The sequence below is a fragment of the Lissotriton vulgaris genome, chromosome 3_1 (genome assembly GCF_964263255.1).
Source record: "Lissotriton vulgaris chromosome 3_1, aLisVul1.2, whole genome shotgun sequence".
Taxonomy (NCBI): Eukaryota; Metazoa; Chordata; class Amphibia; order Caudata; family Salamandridae; genus Lissotriton; species Lissotriton vulgaris.
Window position 1 is genome coordinate 1,731,442,085 of NC_141689.1, and position 17,760 is coordinate 1,731,459,844.

Here is a 17,760-nt window from a genome sequence, read left to right on the forward strand (position 1 = left end):
AAAACCAAGACTCTTTGCTTCTGGCTGAGCAATTATTAGAGCTCCTACAAGGTGATGAACGTCTTAAAAAGATCCACTCAGAACAGCATTACATTTGTGCTACTATTCTGGATCCACGCTACAAAAAGGCGCTGGCAGGCCAAGCATTCTTTCCTTTTGATGATGAACATGTTCCAAAGTACAAACGTTGGCTAGCCTTGTCAGCCAAGAAGTTTGAAACAGAACGGCTGGAAATTGAAGGAAATGGCAGTACATCAGCAGGACATCCCCAGTCAAAACAATCCACTTCTGCACCTGTGGCTGTGGCACAAGTGACCTCTCAGCCGTTAAAGACACCGGCAACCGGATCATCTGCACGAAAGACAACAGAAACATTGGAGGCTGAAGAGGATTGGCTAGCTCTGCGTGGGTTTGGTTCTCAAAAGGTCAGAGGCACAGCAAGAGCTAAGCAAAGTGGAGGAACCTTGGATGAGGACCTTGAGTCGATGGTGAAGGACTATCTGAATGACTCAACAGAGGTCTATGTTAATTCTGACCCATTGGCGTATTGGCATGGGAAAAAAGAATTGTGGCCACAGCTCACCAACCTGGCTTTAAACTACTTGTCTTGCCCACTCGCAAGCGTGTCTTCTGAACGGGTTTTCAGTGCGGCTGGTGGGATTGTAACTCCCAAACGGAGCCGCCTCTCGCCCAAAAATGTGGAGAGGTTAACAATGATCAAGATGAATCAGCACCTCATACCACCAGATTTCAGAGTACGAGAGAGCGTGCCGGATGAAGAGGAGGTGGCCAGCAACATAGATGAGGGAATTTCTACTCTGTCAGGTGACACTGAGCTCACCCTGCCTGAATTCGCAGAGTATGATGACGAAGCCTTATTCTTATTCCTGGACCGTGATACCGACTTCGAGCCCTGAAAATGAGACAACGAATCAATAACTTTCTTTTTCATCCTTATTCACTTTTATTCCTGTGTGTCTGTCTTTCTTTGTTGTGCACAGTTAATATAATTCAAACTTTAATCAGATAATCACAAAAACAAGCCCATCAGCAGAACTGTCTTCACTTGTTTGCTAATTGATTTGAAGGTGCCGCAGTCTGCATTCCTCAGGTTCACAAGTTCAGAAGAACATGCTCCTCTATCCTCCTCCTCCAGACTCCTATTTCCATCAAAGCAGAGGGCTGGTTTACGCCCAATGAAGAAAGACTCAGCACTTGTGGGGGTGTTGTTCTACCTCTTTGCAGGTGAGTTGACGGGTCTGGGGCCATTGCTGGGAAGCACTAAAAGTGGTTTGGACCAAATCGGAGGCGGAAATTTTTTTGTGTTTTTGATGACTTGCTTGCCTTTGAGGTGCTCTTAGGGGGGGTTCCGTCTGTTTGCGGGTGAGTTTCGTGGTCTGGGAACATTGCTGGGACACTCTAATTTTGATTGCATTTGCTTTTCAGGAAATCCGTCGTGCCAACCCCGACTTATGGCCTAGCTACGCAGCGCGTTTGGACCGAAGGCCCAGAAATATTGCAAGTATGAGATTTTGCTTTTGGCCTGTTTGGGGGTGTTATGCTTCTTGGCGGGTGGGTTGCCGGGTCTTGGGGCATTCCTGGGAAGGTCTAATACCGGGTAGAAGTGGTTGGGACAAAATCCAGGCCGATTTTTTTTTTGGCTATTTCTGACATTTTGCTCTATGTAGCGTTTTCGGGGGTCCTGTTTGGGGGGCTTCCTGGTGTTTGTGGGTGAGTTTCGTGGTCTGGGAGCACTGCTGGGACACTCTAATCTTGATTGCATTTGCTTTTCAGGAAATCCGTCGTGGCAACCCCGACTTATGGCCTAGCTACGCAGTGCGTTTGGACCAAAGGCCCAGAAATATTGCAAGTATGAGATTTTGCTTTTGGCCTGTTTGGGGGTGTTATGCTTCTTGGCGGGTGGGTTGCCGGGTCTTGGGGCATTCCTGGGAAGGTCTAATACCGGGTAGAAGTGGTTGGGACAAAATCCAGGCCGATTTTTTTTGTGGCTATTTCTGACATTTTGCTCTATGTAGCGTTTTCGGGGGCCTGTTTGGGGGGCTTCCTGGTGTTTGTGGGTGAGTTTCGTCATCTGGGAGCACTGCTGGGACACTCTAATCTTGATTGCATTTGCTTTTCAGGAAATCCGTCGTGGCAACCCCGACTTATGGCCTAGCTACGCAGTGCGTTTGGACCGAAGGCCCAGAAATATTGCAAGCATGAGATTTTGCTTTTGGCCTGTTTGGGGGTGTTATGCTTCTTGGCGGGTGGGTTGCCGGGTCTTGGGGCATTCCTGGGAAGGTCTAATACCGGGTAGAAGTGGTTGGGACAAAATCAAGGCCGATTTTTTTTTTGGCTATTTATGACATTTTGCTCTATGTAGCGTTTTCGGGGGCCTGTTTGGGGGGCTTCCTGGTGTTTGTGGGTGAGTTTCGTGGTCTGGGAGCACTGCTGGGACACTCTAATCTTGATTGCATTTGCTTTTCAGGAAATCCGTCGTGGCAACCCCGACTTATGGCCTAGCTACGCAGTGCGTTTGGACCGAAGGCCCAGAAATATTGCAAGTATGAGATTTTGCTTTTGGCCTGTTTGGGGGTGTTATGCTTCTTGGCGGGTGGGTTGACGGGTCTTGGGGCATTCCTGGGAAGGTCTAATACCGGGTAGAAGTGGTTGGGACAAAATCCAGGCCGATTTTTTTTTTGGCTATTTCTGACATTTTGCTCTATGTAGCGTTTTCGGGGGCCTGTTTGGGGGGCTTCCTGGTGTTTGTGGGTGAGTTTCGTGGTCTGGGAGCACTGTTGGGACACTCTAATCTTGATTGCATTTGCTTTTCAGGAAATCCGTCGTGGCAACCCTGACTTATGGCCTAGCTACGCAGTGCGTTTGGACCGAAGGCCCAGAAATATTGCAAGTATGAGATTTTGCTTTTGGCCTGTTTGGGGGTGTTATGCTTCTTGGCGGGTGGGTTGACGGGTCTTGGGGCATTCCTGGGAAGGTCTAATACCGGGTAGAAGTGGTTGGGACAAAATCCAGGCCGATTTTTTTTTTGGCTATTTCTGACATTTTGCTCTATGTAGCGTTTTCGGGGGCCTGTTTGGGGGGCTTCCTGGTGTTTGTGGGTGAGTTTCGTGGTCTGGGAGCACTGCTGGCTATATATACTTTACTTTGCAAGAGGTTTGAAGCAAATCCATGGTGGCAGAGGGGACTTAGGGCCTAGCTGCAGAGCGCGCGCGGAGTGATTTGGGAAATTTGTGAAAAATTGATTAAGTCCCCATTTTTGTACTTTTGCTCTTTGGCTGTTTGGGGGTCTTCTACTCGTTTTCTCCTGGGTTGACGGCTCTGGGGCCATTGCTGGGAAGCTCTAATACCGGATAAAAGTGTTTTGGACCAAATCCCAGGCGGAATTTTTTTTGTGTTTTTGATGACTTGCTTGCCTTTGAGGTGCTCTTAGGGGGGGTTCCGTCTGTTTGTGGGTGAGTTTCGTGGTCTGGGAGCATTGCTGGGACACTCTAATCTTGATTGCATTTGCTTTTCAGGAAATCCGTCGTGCCAACCCCGACTTATGGCCTAGCTACGCAGCGCGTTTGGACCGAAGGCCCAGAAATATTGCAAGTATGAGATTTTGCTTTTGGCCTGTTTGGGGGTGTTATGCTTCTTGGCGGGTGGGTTGCCGGGTCTTGGGGCATTCCTGGGAAGGTCTAATACCGGGTAGAAGTGGTTGGGACAAAATCCGCGTGGAAAAGCCTTTAGTTTTGGCACTTTTTGTAACTTAGGGTTCGTTAGGGTTAGCCCTAGCAGCAGGATTGCATGTGTTTCGGGGTGTTCTAGATTTTTCCAACTGAGTTCTGGGGTCTTAGAGCACTCGTGAGAATGTGTAATTTTGGTTGCAAGTCATTTGAAGAAAATCCATGGTGGGAAAGGGGGGATTTGGCATAGTTAAAGAAAGCCTTTGCCACTATTCTTAACTTAGGGTTCGTTAGGGTTAGCAGTATTTCTATTGCATGTGTTTGAGTGGGGGGGATTTCGAGTCTTGGAGCGATGCTGGCTATGGCTACTTTTGCTTGGTTGCTTGCAAGTGGTTTGAATGCAATCCACGGTGGGTAATGGGTAATTAGGAAGGGGGTACTTCGGCCTACTTTTACTTTCAAAGTAAGTTTTGTCACCAGTTTTCTGCTAGGCCTCGTTTTTTGAGATTTGATTGGGGGTCTTCTACATTTTTGCGACTGGCTTTAGTAAGGGTCTGGGTGGGAGCACTGCTAGGAAGATCTAATTTTGTTCTAAAACACAGTTTACAGTACACCTAGCTTGAGGGGCAAGATCCGCTACATTAATTTGCCCATACTTATTTATCCTTCAAAAGGTGACTCAGAGTACGCACTTTCAAAAATATTGTACTGTCTACTAGGAAAATCAAATTGTGACTTTTTGCACTCCACAGCCTACATACCTTATATTTATTTATCAGTGGTGTTGTAATATTATATCACTTCCTGTTTTTCGTTGAATAATTACAGACCGGGTTTCAGTCTCTGCAATGGGGAAAAAAGGATGGAGTCAGGCTTCACAGTAGCGAGCCACAATTCAGCATCAGGCAGGCAGTGGACAGGGTGTCTTCTGGTGACCAACATCGATGGACGAAGCGTCGGCTGCAATGGAGGAGTGCCGCTAATAGGAGGATTTTTTTTCTGCAGGCAACTTACTTACCACTTCCAACAGGACCACTACAACCACATAGATACAGTATCCCTTGCCTTTTTCTCTGACTGTGACTGCATTTCTTGGCTCTCTCTCGGCTTCTAAATTGATCCCTTAACACATCACTTAGTCCACTCCACTATCACATCTGCACCACACATAGTCATTTGTAAGTGCTCCTACGTAATTCGCAAGTCGCAGCACGCCCCAGGCCGTAGAGGACTGGGATGGCCCCAATGATGAAGCATGTCACCAAGGGGCAACCCTGGTGAGTGAGGGGACACCTAGAAAAAAAGCAATTTCTCCTTTTCTATCTACTATACCTTCTGTCAGGTTACGCAGCCCCTAAGCGCCTACCGTACTATGAAACTACATTTCCCATGAGTAGGCGGGAGACTTGCAGGAAGTTTATCTGGGGAACAGACGCGCTTCCTGTTGCGCGTTATTCTGGTTTCTGTTCTGCACCGGCATGAGAGCGGACGCTCTGCATGCTTTTCTATCGTGTCTCCTGTGGACTATCAACTTCCCCCCCCCCCTGAGGCTCAGTGGGGAGCGCTTCCGTGTTCTGTCCTTGGCGGTAGACGGACTTCACGCGTCTTCAGGTAAAGCCGCTCTAAACTCTTCGGCCGCCCGTGCGGTCAGCTGATTACTGCCTGAACGGATTGTTAAGGGAGGTTCTGTGACTGTTTTCTAACAGAATTCTACCTTTGCTGAATTCCTGTTTGGTTGAATTGTGTGTGGCGGAGCACAGTGGCGGTCTATACCACGTGTTACCGTTCACATCGGGGATCGTTTTTGTACTATTAAAACGGAGCGCGGTAGTAAGGACAACTACGCGTCTCCGTTGTATAACTGTGTATTTCAAAGGACCTCCATAACTGGGCATGTAGTGAGGTAACTACAGGCTACCCCAGTTCTCTTTGTGTAGTGCACCGTGGGGTGTGTTGTTGGCAGAATTCAGTGGTGGTTGCAACTACGTTTTTCTGTTTGACCTTCACCAAAGATTCTCTACTGGGTCATTACTTAGAGAGCGCAGTGTTGTACTTCTTGCTTTCTACACACTACCGTTTCCCTCTTCCTTTTTGTTGGACCATACATCTTTGCTTTGACTATTTGGAACCCCCTTTGTACATTGAGTCCTCTACCATGTTTGTGGTATGTTGTGAGTAGTGGGTTTGATGTCTTAGTATAACGCGAGTGTGTTTGGTGCGACAGGAGTGTGTTTGTTAACTATATGTTTATGTGTTTCTTAGGCCTTCCTCACAGATTGTGGCAGAAGGGCTATAGTATTTCCTATCCAAGGTCATGTTTTCTTGGTGCTCAGGTACTTGTCTACTTCCTTGGTTATTTAGTGAGACTATATGAGAGTAGCCTTGTATGTTAGGACAGCACTTCACTGATGCCTGTCTTGTCTTCTGTTACAGGTATCCTTTCCCTGCTGACCCTACCTTTACCCATCCCACATTTTTTATTTTAGTTTGTTATTTTTCTCCCCCGCCTAATGGCTCGAACACCCTGTGTTTACACTTCTGGGTGTTGGTGACATTTGGAGGTGGAACCATATTTGCATCGACTGGATCACGGGGAGTAAACCTGACACCTTCCAGACCAACCCCATTGAGTGTTGTTGTGAATGGATTTATAGTGACCAGCAAGGCTCTCGGGTATCTGGCTACAGAGACCTTATGTTGAATATCGTTATCAATAATTCCACACAGGCCCTGTACTGTCGCATTCTTTCTTTCCACAGTTGTCGAATGTACTACTTACTTTTCACTGACATGCATGCAGTAGTGCATGCACTTTCAAAGATTGATGAATAGGTTTGTACCCAAAGATTTGTTTATGTTCACAATTGTTTGTCTATGCTGTGCTATTTTTTCTTGTCTCCCAAAACCTTTCCCAAAAACCCCCGTACCCATCCATTTTTCAAACCCTAACCCTCTTCCCCCGGGCTGTGTGGTTTTGATTGATGTGTGACTAAATTATTATTACAGCAATAAATCCACACACTTGCTGGGGAGGATAAGGTGATAGCAACAGGCTGGTGAAGAAATCCGAGGATATATTCTTACTCTGCTTGACAAAGAACCATTGCTAATGTGAAAGAACTTCAACCGAATTAGTAGTTATACTTTACCATTTGTTAGGCTACAATGTGGCACTGCTCTACTGTACTTCTGTCACCTGCTATATTCTCAGTTGTACCGTTGAATAGCTCAGGAGGACAAACCAGATTTCATTTTCTTTTTTTTCATAGGCATGCAACTGCCACTGTGTCACACCACTAGTACCACCGCTATGAGGAAATTTTATCCGACCAAGATTGCCAACCTTATTCGGTGTTTCCCGTGGAGCCAGCCCTGGGTCTAGCCCTACTTTCAAACACAAATTACAGGTAAGATAAGCGTTTGGTGGTTTGGGGGTATAATGGAGTATTAGTACGAGAGACGAGAGACTGAAGGTAGTACTACTAAAGTCCTAGGACTCTTGGATTCACTTCACTTAGTCTGTGAGAGGCACTTAGTGTTAAAAACATTTGGGCATTTACACTTAAAGGAAGAAAATGGAACTAAACTTTCAGGAAAACAGTCAACGTTAAACCCCCACCCACCAGGCAAGCAGTAAAAAACAGGTATGCTCAGATAAAGTTTGAAAAAGTATATTTATATCCCTAACAAAATAATCTCCCGCAAGACCCTCCCTAACCCCAACGATTGTCCTTCAAAAGTCCCCAAAAACCCAACTCCCAATTCCCACCCCCCAAAAGTCTCTAAAAAAGGGGCAAGGGACACTATGGGTGGATGCTTTTAACTTTTTGGGCCAGGGCATCATGCTCCTCGCGGAGCAAGGCGAGCTCCTGCTGAAGGCGGGACACCATCAGGGTAGTGCGGCGCAGGCGTGCCTTCACTGCCTTGCAGGTGCAATGCCTGTGAGAGGCAGCTGTTGGCCTTGCTGCTCGGTGGTGGCGTTTGCCTTTGGCAGCCCGGCTCAGTCTGGGTGGACCACTGTGCTGGGTGGCAGCCCGTGGGGCCACGGAGGCCGATGCAGACGACGTTGTTGTTGTTGTCGACTGCACACTTTCCTCGTCCTCCAGGGCCACCAGCCGCCGATATTCCGCAACAGTGGCCTCGATCCTCCGTTGCCAGGCCGCTCTAGCCAGCTCCTTCCTCCTTGTTCGTTTGGAAGGAGCATCTATATGAAGAAAGAAAGACATAGTCTGTAACCAATGCTCTTTAAGATTAACTCAATCATTCAGCAGAAATTTGTGTTGCAGTACAACTAGCAACTTGCAAGCGCATTACATAACTATTGAGGCCAGTATCTATCTAACCTCACACTTCTTCATCCTTGCTCTAACATTAGTGGGAGTTTAAGGAACAAATTCTACGAGCACTGTGGACTTCCATTGGAGTCGACTATGAAAGTACACCAGTCTTATTCTTCTTCTTATCTCTTGTTTTGGAAAATTGGTACGTTATTTTCTGCAAGCCGGCATAATGCCAGCGCAGTAAACTTGCACCCGAGAAAAAGAGACGCACGCCATGAGGAGTGACCTAGACTTGCGTTGCGTTACTGTACCCGTCCAGTACATGCAGGTGGTGAAGCTCTTACTTTTCTATTACGGGTGGCACTGAGAATACTCTGTTACAACTCAAGGGCTACTGCTTAATTAATTTAACTTTCACCCTACAGTGGAAATGAGTACTAGAAATGGAAAATTGAAGAAGATAAATAATCTGATTATCTATCACTTCACATGGGATGTTTTTGCTTATATATGGGATGACTTTAGGTGCTTTGCTTTTTATTGAGTGACCAGTGATACATCCACACATGAATGACTGAGTACTACTAAACTTATTAAGAGAGGTAGGGAGTGGCCACCGTAATAACCGGATCTATGCAGTGCTTGCAATACAAACTACTGCTACTATTTATGGTAGTATTTGGACAAAATTAAAAGTTCTTTTCCTTGCCTTTCCTACACTGGAACGGACGTGCGGGTGCAGTGTTACATGCTCTTCAAAGTTACACTTAGTTCATCCACTGACCGTCTACTCTCTCTAGATCATTGGTACTCACAAACTTTCTCTCAGGGGCTACATTTACAGTGTAGTTTGGGGCCGAGGGCCGCACTGGTGGGGGCGGAGTCAGAGGGGGCGGGGCTAAAGCAAAACGATAACTTGTGACCATGAGGTTGCACACAGGTCCCTGCAGCAGATGCCCTCATCCACTGAGCCACCAGACCCAGCATTTACATACATCTCTCTCCCTCCTGCTCTCCCTCCTGCCCTCCCTCCGTCTCTCTCTCCCTCCTGCCCTCCCTCTCCCTCCCCCTCTGTCATCTCACTGTGTGTGTGTCTATCTGTGTCAGCCTTCAGCCCGGGTTGAGACCGCTTCCTGAACGCGCACACACAGACAACAACACCAAAGTACTTAACAGGTCTTTAAAAGACCATTAACATATTATTGAGGCTTTGTTTGTTGTAGCGCCCCTGCTTCTCCACCCTGACAATCACTGCTTGCCCGGCCCCACAGAGCAGAGGCTTTGTTCTATTTCACCTCTTTGTGGCCTTGCATCTCCACTCTGCTCTGTGGGGGCCGGGGGAGCAGTGATTGTCAGAGTGGAGATGCAGGGGCGCTAACAGGTGAAATACAAAAAAGCCTCTGCTCTGTGGGGGCCGGGGGAGCAGTGATTGTCTGCAAGGTCTGCGCACCGCCAAGGAAGGCTTGCCGGGCCACCACCGGCCCGCGGGCCGTACTATGAGTACCCCTGCTCTAGATACACATATGCTATCTAAGAGTCAGATAGTAGCATGATCCAGGTATATGGACACATACAGTTTCTGTGTCACCCACCCAGGCTGTTGTCCTTCCACCCATCATTGCTTCATCATTCACCCAGCCATGCATCTCATATTCTTGCCTTCCCAGCTAGTCTTCAATCTCAATAAGTAAGGAATATATAAGAGCTTACCTCTGGCCGCCACCACCACCGTCTCAACTCTCACAGCCGCCGCCTCCTCCCCTGAAGAATCGCCCTCCGCCTCCGTGTCGAGCACCACCACCTCCACACTGGCCCCGCCACCAGATGTTCCATCTACAAAGTACATTTAAGAATGTTAGAATAAAGCACTCACTAGTCTTTGGTCTAGGAATGAAGACATGTGAAAACAATGTAATTTGTGACTGTCTACGTTAAAGTAAAAAAAAATGTCCCTATTTCCAGGGAAGGTTGTCTTGCTGCACTTTTTGGCACAACTGATGAAGGCTGTTTTTTTAACACGCACCATTTTTCTCCACACAGACAGAAGATGGACTTCTAACAACAAGATCAAGTTGAAACCAGGTGAGAGCTCGGCTCGACCACAAGAAATGTCTTCAATTAATCGTCAGCACTAACCACTTTTCCATTATCAGTTAAACGTTTAGTTTTATTATGACTTCATTTTAATAAATGTGTTTACTTTTAATAAAGCTTTTAAACTTAAATACAATCTGTGTTTTTTGGTCCAGACTAGAGTGACTGAGCGAAAGGTTTTGCAATTTTTGCAAGCATGAGTCCAGATAGAACACTTCAAAAGACATTATGGACAATCCCAGAGGACTGCACTAAGTTGATAGAGCTATTGCTGACTAGAATCATGGGAGTTTCGCCAACCGTGCAATCTTAGTTAGCTACACAGACAGACTAATAAGAATAATCTAGTAATACCACAGGAAGTCATAGTAGAGGCAGGATAAGAATTTAGATACAGTCTACAAGAAGAGCAAAGACAATTTTGAAAAAAGTCAAATGAGGAACGCTAGGAAAAATAGGTACTAGTCTAAAATGAAAACTTACTGGGGCCAGCAGAGGAGCCCTCGCCTGCCCGATCCTGGCCCTGTTGAACAGCATCCGCCGCCTGCTGCTCCTGTGTCCTCCTCTCGCCCCTGGGGGGAGCTGACGTACAACATGAAAGAAAGAACAGAAAACATGGATGATTGTTGCTTGTCAATGTCAACCAAATCAAACATTTCAAAAGAACAATAACAAAATATTTCCGCGAAATTATATTGATTATGGTTAGTTTTCATTTATTTGCGGACCTGTGACTTCGAAAGTCACGTAACTCACTAAACAAAGTACTGAAACGTTCACCTAGGACTGGCAGGCAGCAGTCCGCAGGCAAGACGCAAAGTGACAGACAAACTCCATTGTGATTTCAGTCAGATCAGTGACAACACTAACAGTTGCCTGCTACATTACCAGTCATTTAAATAGTCAAACTATCAATCCACCGCCACTATTTTTCTTATTGTCAGGGGTACAAAGGAAGGGGCAGATTTAAGCCCTTGCGGCTCTTTTGCGCCGTTCTTGCGTGACTTTTGTGACGCAGCAGCTAAACAAAAAAGGGCGCCATGGTGCGGCGTATAATATTATAACAACGTGACGCATTTGGGAGATGCATCCCGTTATAAAGCCCTGCGCCATCAGGGGGCGTTCCGGCGCAAGGGAGGGCATTCCTGCGCTGGAACACATCCTAATAGTGGCTGAGGGAAATCTACAAAATATCAATCAGTCACCTTTAGGACAATGATGCGTCACACAAACCCTGCACCTGCTTGAAGCAGACGTACGGCTTGACCCAGCATTGGGGAGATAGGGTACCCCAGAGCATTGATGGAGCTGCGCCATCGTTGCGACGCAACTCCAGCAGTAAAGCTTCGGTGACGTTTTGGGCCCATGGTGCGCCGCATTGCAAATACGGCGCACCATGTTTGGTGGTGGTAGCGGGCCGCACAATTAATGGCGCATCCCTGCTACTTTGCAGGGATGCGACGGTAATTGCAATTCTGCCCCTTAGGGGCATACTTACTTACGCGTTCTGGCGCATCTCCAGAGATGCGCCAGATCAAATGCGTCACGCAAAACTACCCTTGCGACACGGCAGATGTGCCTCATTTATAATGCGGCGCGCCCTGGCGCAAGGGTAGGCACTTGCGTGACGCATCTCGTCACGTAAGAGCGGCGCATCGCTGGAGTCACGTCGCCAACGCAATGCAACTCCAGTAATGCTCATGGCCACCCAATACTTAACATGCTGTGTCAGTCCTTTCGCCTGCTTCGAGCAGACATAAGGAATTGAATTGACGTAGCAGCGTCGCAGAAGTGCCTGCGTTAAATCTTGTAGATTTCACGCAGGCAATTTTGCGAGGCGCACAGCCGCTGGACCACCCACCCTGCGTACTAGGAACGCACCCATTGTGGTGCAGGCCCATGGCTTTATAACGTGACGCATCTCCCTAGATGCGTCATGCTGTAAATGACTTGCAGGGATGCGGCACGTTTACGCCGCTGTTGCGTCACACAAGGCAACATAAACGTGGCGCAAGGGGCTTTGTTGCGTGCTTATCTAGGTTCCTGATCGATACTGTGACCTTATGCCCCTATTCGGCTATAAATCCATTTATTCCCTATATTGGCATAACCGTTCAAGTGCGATTTTCTGAAAAGTCATCTCTGGCCTCACACGAACAGAGCCACATTCCAGCATGACTCTCTGCCACTTCCTTTGCGACCAATTAGTGCAATGACAGAGCAGCAGTCACTATCTGATATTCCTAGATAACACTCCGAGTTCTTCAACAAGATAAAAACTTAGCAAACCTGGAAATCCCCGCTTGCTATGTTTTGATTAGTAATGGAACTCTAATGAGCAACTGATAACTGTCACTTCCTAGTGACATCTTTAATTGACGTCTTATGTCCAGCAAACTTGCGTCAAACCCGGCACCTGTCAGGTATAAATATTACCAACGTTGCCTTAAGCAATGCGAAGCTGTGAGCTGTTAGCTGCAAGCTACTGTTGCTGATGCCAGCTGCCTGCATGACCCCGTGTTGGTAACAACTAGCACTCTGTCGCTGCAGCCTGCTATCCTGTGGTGGTGAAGCTGCTGATTACCATTATCGCCGCTACAGCGCGACCTATGGTGCAGTACGCTTAAGGAGCTGAGCAGCCGTCCTCTGCGAAGACATCCAGCCGATTCCAGCTGCCCGCGGACGCTGTCACCCCTCCTTCCTCGACGCGCTGAGAGAAGCCGCTGCCTTTCTCGTGCAGAGAAATCCAGTCCCGGCGCTTCCGGTTTACCCTCGCGGGTGACTGGGATATCGAGAGAGACCCCTGAAGGAGATACCAATCCTCCATCATTCTGTTCAGAGGTATGGTGTTGACTAAACCCTTAGACGAGAATTCTTGAAACAAACCTTGGCAAAACCAACTTAACTTAAGCTACTTACTTACTCCCCCTTTCACGTGTTAGGCTTAGGTCAGGCACACTGGGGTAGGCTTAGTTAGAAGCACCAGTTGAGTATGTTAGCCTAATGTATATATGACTGTATATATGTTTTATTACTTTTAAACCATTGTATGGCTAAGAAACCATATCAATGCTTTTACAGTTCTATTTCGCAATACTTATCTTACTGTACGTACTTTTTATAATAACAGTTATTGCAATTGTGGCAATACATTTCTCTTGTACGAGAAGAAAGACTGTTCAATAAATGTTAACCCTTTATTGATAAACGCCCGTCTCTCTATTCTCTACATACTGTGAAAGTAAACTGCACTAGACTGACTGAGTGAAATCTATGTCTATTGTTTCACACGACCCTAGAGATCGACTCTTGATCTGAGGAGCAAAGTTGTCATGTTGCACGGTTGTTGGAAAACTGAATCCCTTCTTGTCTGTGCCAAGGAAGCTGATCACTTCCTATGCAGAGAAGAAAGTTTCCAGTGACCTCTGAGCTAGTTGGTAACACAACCCAATTAAGTTTAGCATAGTCAGTGGAGGCCTGGAATATCCGCAGTTCCACGTCGATACTACTGTTTATGTTATTCCAATGCGCAGGGCCTAGTGGGAAACTAGGAACTACACTACATGGCGCCCAACGTTTGGTAAGGCGATAAACTAACGCAAGACTTGTAGAGTAACTCAGTCGTGCATATTTCACACCCCTTTCTCCCGTAAATACTCCAATAGACGTCTGGAGTGGGTGAAAGGTTAAAATCCGCCCGACCTTAGTAGGAAGAGATTCCTATGTAAAGCTCTGGTTTATTCAACGTTGAAGGATACAGTGTTCCAAAATATTGTGCATCTAATCTTTGTCTCCTTGGAGACCTACTCTGCAAACCCCGCATTTTTACAATGCCAGAAAACGGAACCTCTGGGGCCGCAGCAGATGCGACTCAGCAAGGTCCCGAATACACAGACCCGGATGCTATTATCATCCCGGTCCAGTTAAGAAGATCTATAACTTTAAAACTTATAGAAAACGGACTGCCACCTCAAGGTGGTACAGTAATTTTCGTGATAGAGGCTCACGAGTATCGGCAGACAGAGGTATTCTATTCATGGATAAACTTTCCAGCGGTAAACGCTATAACACAAGAGTTTCACTATTACAAAATAGAGGAACCTCCGGATGAGTACGCCCCTTTCGAGGAGGTTGAAATTCCACTTAAATTTCAAGAGCACCTGCTCTGGTTTAATGGCGCCCTAAAACACAATGATCACATTACCAGGCTCGGTCCACTAGGTAGACCAGGAGCCACGTGGCCGGTTCTAGCCAGCTACACACCACATCCTGACATTATAAGAATGTCTAGAGAAGAGCTGTTAGCACAGCTAAACACATTAATAAAAATACATAGGCAATTAGTCCAATATGTAATACGGACTGCAACAGTCCAGCCAGCTGTTAATACACCACAGCTGACCCCTCATCAGGGGAACACAAATAAAATTACACCACAGAACATACAGTCATGTCTTGGTAAAACACCCGTAAAACGGGAACAAATTCCTTTCTGGTTAGCCCAGAAAATCACTCAAATAGAGGCAGTATTTCCTGATACTACCCCTATTGAGAAACACAGAATCTTGACCATCTGCCTTCCTATGGGAATCGCACCACACGTGGAGGACTGCGACACTTGGGGTACAGTCTTTGCTTCCATTTACACAAAAACACACGGTGTTCCGTCTATGGCGGTAATACCAGACGTGCTAAAACAGATTCAAAATGAATTCGGTCCAGAACCCGCTTTAAATCTAGGTATGAAATTACTGAAAGACTTCAAGCAGGTCACGGCTATATTATTAGCTAACGTAAAGGGAGAAGCAGCATCTGTGGCGATTCGCCAGAAGTTGAAGGAAACAGATATAAAAGATCCTGTTGAGCTTGCAAAAATCATAGAAAAATGCTATGAAGAATTAGGTAGAGACAGCTTGGGTGGAAAACCAGTTAAGCCCCAACTGCTCGAAAATCCTGAAAATTATTTATTAAAAATAATTCAAACACTCCTAAAAAGAGCTGGGATGGAAATAAACAATCCACTCCCAAGGAAAAAGTTTTCCAGTCCAGAGGAAGGTCTCCTCGACGGAGGGAAAGAACTCCGACTCGAGAACGCCAGTCTCCCCAACGGGAGCCCTCTGAGAAAAGATATAACCTTAGAAATAGGGATAATCTGAAAAAACCTGATAGATATCAAAGTATTGATACACGTCCCTCTCGATCTTTTCCACAGAATTCGGAAAGAAGAGGACGGTCAGACCCAGGAGAGCACACCAAGTCCAAAGACAAGGAACCTGCTCAAAATAAGAAATCTCAATTTCAGAAAAAGAAGGTAGCCAGTTTTAGAGTAATCAACCATGCCGAGAATACTGAGGACACAGTTGAAAAACGGGGAGTGGGCATTGACAATGTTGGACAGTGCAGCAGAAATCAGTATAGCGCGCAAGATCTTGATGAGTCATCTGGAGACAGTGGACACGAATGAATACATTCAGGTTGAAACTGCCGACGCCAGGCTTAGCGAGCCCCATAAAATATACGAAATAACATTGCGTATAGAGGGTGATAAGACTAGGAAAATTAAGGGTCTATTTTGGGATAAGCTCTCAAAAGGCTATGATATTCTGTTAGCTGAAAAAGATTGGCCCCCAGAGTTTGTCAGGGAGTGCCCTCGTGGCGAAGAAGTGATTATGCCTGCCTTCTCGAATCACATTCCGATTCACAAAAAATACACATATGCAAGGAAATGGGCAGTAGCCCAGGCACCTGCATTGTATAAAAATCATGTAGGATGGGATGAGGATTCACCGCCTCACAAAATCCAGCTAAAAAGTGAACCAACTGCCCAACGGCAGTATCCCATAAAGCAAGAAGCTAAAAAACAAGTCAGGGAGATCTTAGATCAACTTGAGTACCAGGGGGTGATTGAAAGATGCACCTCTCAAATGAACAATCCTTTGTTTCCTGTCTCCAAGCCAGACAATTCATATCGTCTAGTTTTGGACTACAGACATCTTAATACATGTTGCAAAACTTTTGCAGTACAAAACTCGCATAGTGCAGCCCTAATGAATAACATAGTTAGGAAAAAATATAAAACGACATTAGACATTTCTAATGGTTTCTTTTGTCAAAACATTGCACCAGAAAGCAGATACTTGACCGCTTTCTCCGCATTTGGGTGACAGAAAAAATTCTGTCGACTCCCACAGGGGTTCAAGAACAGCCCAGGACTATTCTCAGCTAGGGTAACAGAGTTACTACAAATCTATGATGATGAAGCATTGTCTTACGTAGATGATATTTATCTCACAGACGACGACTTGGATACTCACTTGAAAAGAGTGAACACCATTATACTTGGGTTCGCAGCAGAGGGTTACAAATTCAACTTTAAAAAGTCCCGAATTGCCCATCTGACAGTACTGTTCTTAGGGTACGAATTATCAAGTGAAGGGAAAAGCCTAGCGGACAGCTTCTTAGAGAAGTGCGCTGTACTCCAAGCTCCAAAAACGCTGAAGAATTTACAATCAATACTAGGTTTTCTGAATTTCGGAAGAACTAACATCCTAAATTACGCAGAGAGGGTTAAACCTCTCTACGAACTAATCAAACCTGATTTAAAACAAATCAATTGGACTCAAAAACACACAGAAATTTTGAGATCACTGCAAACAGACATGTTAGCAAAAACAAAATTAGATACACGTGACAACACGATCGATCTTGTAATCCGAGTCATCCCAGGAAGATGCGGATTCACGTACCTAACCTCTAATGAGGGAGAAAAGGTACCCATTTCAATTAAATCTCACTTGTACACACAAGCAGAAAAAGCATTCAGTCGCACAGAAAGAACTGTGAACGCAGTGCAAATCGCATTAGCAAATGAACGAGAACTAGCACACGGCAAACGGATTAATATCCTTACAGCGGAATCCGCCTTCGAGGCGCTATTCAGCCCAGTAAACCTGCCTACAGTGTCACTAGATCCGAAATGGATACAGTACATAGATTCTCTTGGAGCGGAAGACGTGAAATACTATTTCGCCCCGCAATTTGAAGAACTGAATGATTTAGAATATGAAGAAGAATATCCTCTGCCAATCGAAATCCTGCCTCTCCCACAATACGCCTGTATAATCTATACAGATAGCTTTGTACAGCATTTTAATGTAGAGAGTAAATCCTACAATGCAGCATGTGCGATCATTAAAGGTCGTTGGCTGTGCGGTAAATTCAGACCGAAAGTAACAAAAACTGAATCTGTAAGAAACTGTTCGGTTCAAAGAACTGAAATCAGATTTTTAAAGATGGCGCTCGAAAATGCAGAACGCGAATTCCCCACACTTATAGTGTGCGATTCTCATTTTTGCGTCAATTCTTACAATAACAAACTGCAGAGTTGGATCGAAAACGACTACAAAGATGACACAGGTGCCACAATAAAGCATAAAAAGCTCTGGAACGAGGTAGCTCTTTTACACAAAGAACTACAAAAGACTCACGTGATTCACGCACAGAGTCTTCAGCGTGATGGCGTTCACGTTGCAGGGAATTCATTGGCTAATACAGCCACCGCGGAAGCAACTAACCCGGCTTCCGTAGCCACAAAAAAGCGTACAGATAAGTACATAGACGGGGAAACCATGCTGGCAGTAAAAACGACCGTAAAAGGCGACTGTGCAGCACTACCCGTAAACTATCCACTCAATTATGCA